The 10,691-nt window shown below is 39.5% G+C and overlaps 1 pseudogene; it reads left to right on the top strand.

Annotated features, from left to right (window-relative positions):
- The first annotated feature begins 3,769 nt into the window (after window positions 1–3,769).
- On the top strand, window positions 3,770–4,207 carry LOC149258263 (histone deacetylase 9 pseudogene; annotated as a pseudogene).
- Window positions 4,208–10,691: the final 6,484 nt, after the last annotated feature.

Here is a 10,691-nt window from a genome sequence, read left to right as displayed (position 1 = left end):
AAACTAGGTGAAGCTGGGCGAAAATGAGAGCAAAACTTGGTCAAACTGGCAATTTTTCCTCTATGCGTTGCGCCTGATTCTCTATGCATAGTGCCTATTTGGACCCACTTTTGGAGGCCTTCCCAATGTCCAAATGAGCTCCAGGTGTGCTTTCTGGAAAGGTCTACCTGTCTACTTTCCAACCCAAGTGGAAGTTTTCAATTTGGCCTCCATTCCCCCCCACAAAAGTCCATTCTCCCAACACTGCTTCCTGTGTGTCAAAATAGGAGCAGTGAGGTCATTTTTGAGTGTTTTTTGACCTTTTGAGGGCTCAAAACCTACCCAAAAGTCTTGGCCATAGGAAGAAAAGTGTAATTTTGCATGAAAAATCCAAAAATGCTGAGCTTTTGAGATTTGGAGGTCCCTAGCAAAAGCAAGCGCCACGTGGTGCGACGCATAGGGCAGAAAAACCTGTTTTTTGTGCCAAAAATTTGCAAAAATGCAAAAATTGCTCCAAATTTCTCGAAATTTGGGCTGAGTATTCTCTATCAAGTGCTGTGATGGGCCAAGGAAGCCTCAACCAGGATCTGAAGTCCTTCATCCTCTTTTTTCCTCCTTGATGCTCTCTTCAACTTTGCTTTCAAATTCCTGATTCTTGCTTGGCACACCAAGTTCCAGGACATGACAAATTTCTAAGCATATTTTTCTCATTTATTGCCTTTTCTAGCTTCCTCTCCAAGTGGATATTAACTCTTTCAAGCCAAGACTCCCTATTGGCATTGATCTCTTGCTCCAAGGAAGTGAACTCCACCCTCCTCCTTCTGGCACTTTGGCGGTTTTGCCGAATGTTATGTAACTCCATAACCACCTGCTGATCCTCAATCTGCTTACTCCTCTGCTCCAAGTATTGTATAGTGCACTGGGCTCTATAAAAGTTGGTGGACAAGACATCAATGTCTGCCTGCTACTCCTTGATGATCTCTCTAAGGTTTGCACTCTGTGGGCCCCTGTCAGTATCATCACCCTCAATGAGGATGAAATCAGTCTCTTGCTCACCTAATGGTCCTTGCTCCTATAGAGGCCTCTTGCCTCGGTCCTGAACCTGCTGTACTGATGGAGGAAGTGAGGTCCCTTCCACCCGAGGTGGAGATAACACTTGCTTCGCTGCTGTAAACAACTGTCTAGTGCCTCTCTGATAGGAGATGAACACCGGCACACTAGTGGTCTCATGGCCCTCATGTTGATAAGAAGGTCCACCTATCTCATGCCCAGCCTCTGATGGTCCATGTGAAGCTCTGAAAAACTCATGAGAGATGAAGTCATCCCAAGTGATGCCCTATAAACCAAGCTAATTAACGACCACAATTTTGATGAGAGCAAAATGATAAATACTATTAAACTGCTGCTGAGGGGTCTTGTGCTGCACAAGAGTGGTCATTTTCTCTATGTTTCGGCATATGAAATAAGGAATGTTCGTCATCCAAACCTGAGTAAAACGCATCAGTAGCCTGATGTGATAAGCATACAAGCTGGAGAACCGGCCCTCACAGGTGAAATACTTCATGATGCGTTTCATTAAAGGAGCATACTCATCCTTGAGAAACCGAAAAGGAAACACTCTCTTGAGCTATCTCAAAAAAACAGGTTTGATGTATGGTTCATAATGCTGTCGGTCAATTTTCTACCTCTTGTTCCATGGTTCTCCAATGTTCGGTATGCCGGTTGCTAATGAAATGGTTTCTGATGTTAATGTGAAAGTGACACTAGCAAGAGTGGCTTGATCACCATGAAAATGCAACACAAATAAGAAGGCCAACTCATGATGAAACTGAATGTTAGCAACCTTCTCACAAAATTCATAACATGACTGACATTGGAAACAAGAGATGGCAAGAGGGCAAGCCTGTAACTCAGCAAGAGTGGTTGGTTCTTCTCTGATATGTCTGCCACCTCTATGAGGCCTCCTGGGTGCATGTCCCTCCATGGGTGAGTCACTTTGGGTCTCCTCTTCATAATCATATGAAGGATCAGATGCCATAGCTGCTGATAGGTAAATTTCCTTGGAGAAATAGGTGTTGATGTGTCAAACTGTGGTGGAATGTTTTTTGTGATGTGCTTGACCTCTGCTACCAAGGGAAAATAGTGAAACAAGGGACTATTAGGAGAGGGAAAAATAATGGGAATTTAGGGACTATTGGGACAGAGTTAGCAAGGGAAAAAATGGGATGTTATGGGAGTTTTGTATAGGGTTAGGGTTTGGGGTTTGTATTTGGGTTTTAGGAAATAGGAATAGGGGTATATGATTAGTGAATTAAGGGGTATGTAAACTTGGGAATAAAGGAAGCAAGGGGAGTATGGAACTAGGGAGTGATGAGGTGGGGGAATACTTGGTAGTAAAATGACCAACACAAAACCCTAGCAGCAATCTCCTTTGACAACTTTGAAGGGATAGGGTTTGCTTTCCTTAACACACTTCACCATTCATCAAACACCACCAACAACCATTAATCTTGGATGAAAAACCATGAGAGAAGTTCAACCTACTTGTATCGATGGCAATGCATGCGTTTTGGGAAATTTTGGAGTGAATTTGGCAATTTTCGGGCTTCCTGGCTATGTGTGCTGCTCAGCACGGCCAATGTGCTATGCCTCCCCTATGCGTTGTGCCCTTGTAAAAATGAACTAAGTTCTGAGGCCCAGTGTGCTGCGCCAGCTGTATGCGCCGCACCTCCTACCCAGTTTGCTACGGCGACAATCTTACAGCGATTTTTACCCAATTTCTCACTTGCTCACCAAAATTGCTTTATCTTGCTTTTCTTTTGCAAATGAACTTATCAAATGAAGGAATAACTTATAAACAAAGAGCTTTTGAAATTTTGGCTCATGAAACCCACTTTCATAATGTTTTGGATTTTTCTTTATTTCTAAACTCTGTTTTTGGACTTTTCACTTCTTTTGAACTTTATGATGAATTTAATGACCTAAGCTTTGCTTGTTTTGTAGGTGATGGAACTACTGGGGCTAAGGAAAGAAACCAGGATTACAGATGAAGGGATTCACAATGAGAAAAACAAAATTTTATGATTTTTGTATAATAAAAGCAAAATACTTTGTTTTTTCCTTGAGGAAAAACACATTTTCGAACACTTGGCAATGAAATTTATTGATGTTGAAACCTCCTCATGGCCTGCTGGTAATTATTAGACACTTAGAAACATTTTTTGACGAAACCCTTGTTATCACTGAAAATTATAATGCCAAAATTTCTCAGACTAGCTTGAGGACAAAGCGCATAGATCCCTTTATCAGTTTCGCAGCACAACATCTTTTAGGTGATATCGCAGCGAAAAACACCGACTTTGCACTAACTGCGCTACAAAATGGGGAATTCGTGCTGATACATAGCACATCTCACACCAGCTGTCATATTTTCTGCAAGAATTTTACGGGAATAGCATGTGTAAGGTTTTACATGTCGATCTTGACACGTGCAGGCTCTGTTGGCATAAAATGGTGCTGTGAAAGCTGCCCAAGATCTTTATGATTTTGTAACCCATTATATTCTGTCATATAATATAAGAGACCACTATGACACCTGGAAGACCCTGGCAAAAGCAAGGAATGAAGGGGACTGTTCTCTAAGCTGGAATGGCCCAAAGATCCAGAACTGAGACAACAAATCAAGCGGTTTCATTTACTTGTGACTATCAAGGATTCTGCTGCTAATATTCCAAGGAATCTAGAGGCAAGACGCCGATTAGAATTTTTCACAAATTCTTTGTTCATGAAAATGGCACTAGCAAAACTTGTGCGAGAAATGCTTTCATTCAGTGGGTTTACGCCATATTACAAGGAAACTGTTATGTACAGTATAACGAAAAGAGAAGGGAAATATTATGCTATTAATGTCCCTCTCAAAGATGGAATTGATGATGCAAGTTTCACGCGACTTTTCAAAACTATTATTTCCAAGGTAGTCGAAATATACCAGCTGGGTGCCATTGTTCTTCAGTGTGGAACTGATTCACTTGTTCTTCAGTGTGGAACTGATTCACTTGCTGGGGATCGCCTTGGTTGCTTTAACCTATCCATCGATGGTCATGAACAGTGTGTGAGATTTGTGAAAAAATTTAATCTGCCACTATTGGTTACTGGGGGAGGAGGCTACACAAAAGAGAATGTTGCTCGTTGTTGGTCCATGGAAACTGGAGTACTTCTTGATACATAACTTCCTAATGAAATTCCTCATAATGATTACATCAAGTACTTCGCGCCTGACTATTCCTAAAAGATCAACACTGCTGGGAACATGGAGAATCTGAATAGCAAGACAGCCTTGACAGTAATGTGATGATGGATGAACACTCTCTGCAGCAGTACAATGCAATCAATATTCTTAAAGGATGTCTCTAAACGTTGAGTTGGATGAAGTTCTGGCTTGTGAGGCGGTTTATGCATTGTGTGTTAGGTTCGCGTGAAAAACATATGGACATGTTTTGAGAACTCATTATTACATTTGCATCAATCAAATGCTTGTCAACCTGTAGCTTCTAAATTTTCTACACATTAACAGTGACAGAGATACAATGATTGGTTTGTGATATGAAGCATGTCATGAATCAGATCTCGTGCTTCCATCATAGTGCTCTGTGACAGCAAGATTGGATTAGCAACAGTAATTCAATATTCGTTGACCTGGACTTGGATTGCAAAGATATGTGAGCAGAGCCATTCTGAGAGGTCAAAATGTTGTTGCTTCCAAAGGTTGAGATATTACTAATCAAGAGTAATTCTGAGATTTGCTTGACAGTTTGATGGTGTTGATTTGCATTGCAGGAACATAAATTTAGATGCTACAGATGATACCTAAGTTTTGGACTTGTATTTATATCAGGGCACAATACTTGTAATGCAGAGGTCTCGTTTAAAACCTAATGGCCACAAATCATCAGTCCTTTCAAGAACAGATTTAAAAGAATCAGTGCAGGAACAGCAGACAAAGCCTAGGAAATCCTCATTTGAAAAGTCATCTGATTCATCTAAAGCAATTGAAGGACTAATGGCACTTTGCATGAAAGTTCCTCAGGGATTCACATTACCTTCTGTAGTGCAGTTGAAAGTTTGGTACAGGCAAATGGTTTTCAAAAATCAGAATCGAATATAAAATTGGCAGAAGGAAGCTATAACGAAGGCCTTACATACGGGACTTCTAGACAGGTAGAATGATTTGGATAAGTCTATGCTTGCGAGCAAGCCAGGTGAAAAAGAAGAACTGCGTGAAATTCATAGGTGTGAAGCAGCGACACCCAATGAAATTGGTTCAAAATCCTTGTCAGATAATTTACCTTCCGCAAAAGGATTAGTTGAATGTTCTGTATCTCGAGCAGAACATGGAAAGAGATCATCTAAAGCTTCTCAGAAGAAGAATGAGAAAAAGTGGCTATGGTTCCAAACAGTTCTACTAAGAATTCTATTTGTGGCAAGACCTTTGAAGCTAAAGGGGAAAGCATTATTGCTAATGAATCATGTGAAGAAAATCAACAGATAGGTCCAGTGGCAATGGTTATGAAAGGTTTTGAAGCTGTTTTGAAATTACACAGCAGTTTCGTAGCGCGCTACGAAACTGCTGAAGGTGTGGATTTTAACGCAGAACAAGCCAATTTGCATTTTGAGTGGAAATTTTGGAAAAGGAACGCCAAAAGATCATGCAAGATATTAGGTGGAGCTACAATAGCCGTTCAGATCAAGACAGGTGTACCTTGAAAAGGATGGAATATTTTATCCGAAGTTAAATGTCTGTTATAAAGCCACTTTATCACTATTCAAAGGGTAAATGCATGGTATACAAAGAACTGTTGCCCGCATACATATCTATTAATGCAGCCTCCAACACATTAGGAACGTGGCAGCGTTCCATATTTCAAGTCATTAAAAGCTAGAAGACATGCTGCTGTGCATTTGAGAAAGTTAAGGAAAATTAGGGCCGAGAAGCAAGGGACATCTCCAGCATGACTGAGCAGTTAAAGGAGTTGGCGTACAAGGTCGATATGGAGTACTAAAAACATCTAGCTCAGCCATATCAAAAAGGGACCAGGTGTCAAAGAACAAAGAGAGGTCATTATGCGTGGAAGATAGAGTTAGAGTTATAGTTAGTTTAGGACTCTTAAACACTACAGTCAGTTCCTTATTGTATTTATGAGTTAGTTCAATAGCTAATAGGTGTCATTAGAGGCAGTTATCGAGCTCCCCTCATGCTGGAGGAGGAAGCTCGAAGTAGTTAGAATAATGCTTCTATATATAGCTGAAACATCTATGTAATGAGGGTTGGATATTTTATAAAAAAGAGGACTGTTTTGGCTTGTGTAAAAAACAAAGTTCAGTAATATAAGTTATATTCTTTTCTTCTCAGGATTCATAAAGCATTTCTATGTTCAAGATGTGTTATTTTAATTTGTCCTTCATGTCTTTTTTCAGTTGCTTAGATGAGTAATCACTCAGAATTCACTTATGCTGCTCTGACTTCCTGTAGTCATCTATGAACTGTGGTTTTATAAGAGTTGTGTTTTGAACATCTAAATGTCACATGCCCTGACTTCTATGTAAAGGCAATATCATTATTTACTGAGGTTTGATTGACTCCATAAGCCCAATGGAAACTTATGTAATGTTTGTCCAACCTTCATATTTGTTAATGTTATTTCAAGAGAGTTAGCCATCTTATTAATAGTCAAAATCAATAACCCTTTGAGAGAGCCCTCTCAGGCTAAGGAGGCTAAGCCTTAGTTAAAAGATTGGTCTGAAATAGTTGCTTGAAGTCTTCCTGGTCAGCAGCCTTCCAGGGCCTGATTTTGAGATAAAATTTTGGTGCGTCTGCCGGGAGCCTGAAGTCTATTCATTCCCGAAATTAAGAGGCTGAACTTCTGAAGGTAGTAGGAGCTCAGACATCTTTTTGAGGCTACAAAACTACCTTGGCGACTCCACACATCAAATAACAAATTAGAAGGTGACTCCACTGCTAGAAGATCAGTAGCTTGATGAAGTTTCAAAATGAGTTCCACTGCAAGAATGAATGCCAGGTATGCTCCTATGAATCGGTCTCATATCCCTGGTTTTCCAAATCCTATGCCAAAGGTTGATTGGTTAGAGGATCTTCCAATATTCAAAGATGAAAAGAAAGATGATGCTGCTCTTCATTTGGTTAGGTTTCATATGCATGTACGCAATCTTAAGGTTCACTTTCCTGAGGATTGTCTCATGAGGATGTTTATGACCACTTTAGAAGGAAAAGCATGGTCTTGGTATAAAAGTTTGGAAAATGGTTCATTATATTCTCTTGCTAATTTCCATGATGTGTTCTATGACATGTATAAAGAGTGTCATCCCTCCTTATTGCTGGTCAAAGATTGTTGTAGACATTCTACGAGTTTTATTCAATATTTGGAGGATTGTTATGATGATGATGAATTTATGGATGAAGAAATTTTAGAGGCTCTTCGTAATAATGCATTCCAGCACCAAGAAGAAAGTATAACATCCCATGAAACGCAGCATGAAGAGCAGCGGGGGTTTACTTGTGAAAACCATGTTTTATCCTTTGATATGAATGAAGAGATGCAACAATATTCTCAGTCTTCGAATCATAATGAAGATAAAAATGATTATACACAACAAGAAGAAGTGGAAGATAGCTTTTAAGACCCTCAGGCAGAGGAAAAGGTTGGTTTTTTATGTCAAACTTCTCAGCAGCTTACAGCAATAAATGATCATAAGAAAGAGAAAAATTACATTGTTTGTAGGCAGCATTTAGAAAAGCAGTTCGATAGCATATCGAAAGAATCTTGTGTGGTTGAGAATCAGTTGTCTAAAGATGTAGAATGTTATGATGATCATCAACATAACCATGTATTCTTTGACCCTATAAGTGAATATATGGACAAGCTTTGCACTCCAGTCTTTCATTTTCATTTGCATTATGAAGATCAAGTATATTATGAGTTGATTTGGTCATCTCACTACCATGGTTATTTTGAGGTTGAATGCAGTCAAGAGCCTCCAATATCAGAGAAGACAATTGATTGGCTTTATTGGAAATATCATGGTTCTTGAGCTACAAGTGGAGCTTGCAGCTGATAGGGTAGGTAGGTAGGAAAGTGCAAATAAGCTCAAGGTTGACTGAGCATTTTTTCAGTAGTGGTAGATTTCTTTTTCCCACAGTGATCATCAAGTTTAAGCCCGAGGTGAAGGCCCAAGGAACTTAAAGAAGATGTTTGTCAAATGAATTTTTGTTCATCATAAGAGGATAAGGCACTGGAACTGCAGGTTCTTCGTGTACCACAAGGGCACACTATCCCAAGCGGAGCCACTGTTATCACTGACAAAATTCTCAAAGAAAAAGGGTAAGGTAAAGGTTAATTGATCCTAGACATATTCATGTTGATCTTGGTCGTGTTCATGCAATATACATTTGATACAATTATTAGTTTGAGCAAACAAGCCCATGGTGAGCAGAGATCAGAAATCTTCATCAAGTTCAAGCGAGGCAGCTCCTCAATTAAGCAAGGAATTTAGCCCTAGGGCTAAGGAAACATCATCACAGCTGCATAAACATGATAGAAGTAAGGCTAAGTTCTAATTTTGGACAAATTACCTTTTGATACTTACCTTGAAGAATGGTGTCTAAATATTCAATGTTGAACAATTTCATGTCAAATGGAAAAGTCATTGCAGTAAAAGGAAAGACATAAGAAAGTTAGATTTTGATCCTAAGCTGTGTTTTTGAAATTACACAGCAGTTTCACAGCGCGCTGCGAAACCCCTGTAGCAGCATGTTTCAGCATAAAAAACTCTATTTTCTGCGAGCAAGCCAGGTGAAAAAGAAGAACTGCGTGAAATTCATAGGTGTGAAGCAGCGACACCCAATGAAATTGGTTCAAAATCCTTGTCAGATAATTTACCTTCCGCAAAAGGATTAGTTGAATGTTCTGTATCTCGAGCAGAAGATGGCAAGAGATCATCTAAAGCTTCTCAGAAGAAGAATGAGAAAAAGTGGCTACGGTTCCAAACAGTTCTACTAAGAATTCTATTTGTGGCAAGACCTTTGAAGCTGAAGGGGAAGGCATTATTGCTAATGAATCATGTGAAGAAAATCAACAGATAGGTCCAGTGGCAATGGTTATGAAAGGTTTTGAAGCTGTTTTGAAATTACACAGCAGTTTCGTAGCGCGCTACGAAACTGCTGAAGGTGTGGATTTTAACGCAGAACAATCTAGTTTGTATTTTGAGTGGAAATTTTGGAAAAGGAACGCCAAAAGATCATGCAAGATATCAGGTGGAGCTACAATAGCCGTTCAGATCAAGACATGTGTACCTTGAAAAGGATGGAATATTTTATCCGAAGTTAAATGTCTGTTATAAAGCCACTTTATCACTATTCAAAGGGTAAATGCATGGTATACAAAGAACTGTTGCCCGCATACATATCTATTAATGCAGCCTCCAACACATCAGGAACGTGGCAGCGTTCCATATTTCAAGTCATTAAAAGCTAGAAGACATGCTGCTGTGCATTTGAGAAAGTTAAGGAAAATTAGGGCCGAGAAGCAAGGGACATCTCCAGCATGACTGAGCAGTTAAAGGAGTTCACATACAAGGTCGATATGGAGTACTAAAAACATCCAGCTCAGCCATATCAAAAAGGGACCAGGTGTCAAAGAACAAAGAGAGGTCATTATGCTTGGAAGATAGAGTTAGAGTTATAGTTAGTTTAGGACTCTTAAACACTACAGTCTGTTCCTTATTGTATTTATAAGTTAGTTCAATAGCTAACAGGTGTCATTTTGAGGCAGTTATCGAGCTCCCCTCATGCTGGAGGAGGAAGCTCGAAGTAGTTAGAATAATGCTTCTATATATAGTTGAAACATCTATGTAATGAGGGTTGGATATTTTATAAAACAGAGGACTGTTTTGGCTTGTATAAAAAACAAAGTTCAGTAATATAAGTTATATGCTTTTCTTCTCAGGATTCATAAAGCATTTCTATGTTCAAGATGTGATATTTTAATTTGTCCTTCATGTCTTTTTTCAGTTGCTTAGATGAGTAATCACTCAGAATTCACTTATGCTGCTCTGACTTCCTGTACTCATCTATGAACTGTGGTTTTATAAGAGTTGTGTTTTGAACATCTAAATGTCACATGCCCTGACTTCTATGTAAAGGCAATATCATTATTTACTGAGGTTTGATTGACTCCATAAGCTCAATGGAAACTTATGTAATGTTTGTCCAGCCTTCATATTTGTTAATGTTATTTCAAGAGAGTTAGCCATCTTATTAATAGTCAAAATCAATAACCCTTTGAGAGAGCCCTCTCAGGCTAAGGAGGCTAAGCCTTAGTCAAAAGATTGGTCTGAAATAGTTGCTTGAAGTCTTCCTGGTCAGCAGCCTTCCAGGGCCTGATTTTGAGATAACATTTTGGTGCATCTGCCGGGAGCCTGAAGTCTATTCATTCCCGAAATTAAGAGGCTGAACTTCTGAAGGTAGCAGGAGCTCAGACATCTTTTTGAGGCTGCAAAACTACCTTGGCGACTCCACACATCAAATAACAAATTAGAAGGTGACTCCACTGCTAGAAGATCAGTAGCTTGATGAAGTTTCAAAATGAGTTCCACTGCAAGAATGAATGCCAGGTATGCTCCTATGAATCGGTCTCATA

This window comes from Pinus tabuliformis, chromosome 6 (genome assembly GCF_031772625.1).
Source record: "Pinus tabuliformis cultivar Carrire ecotype Pingquan chromosome 6, CPIR1, whole genome shotgun sequence".
Lineage (NCBI taxonomy): Eukaryota > Viridiplantae > Streptophyta > Pinopsida > Pinales > Pinaceae > Pinus > Pinus tabuliformis.
This window is presented reverse-complemented; position numbering and strand designations above follow the sequence as displayed.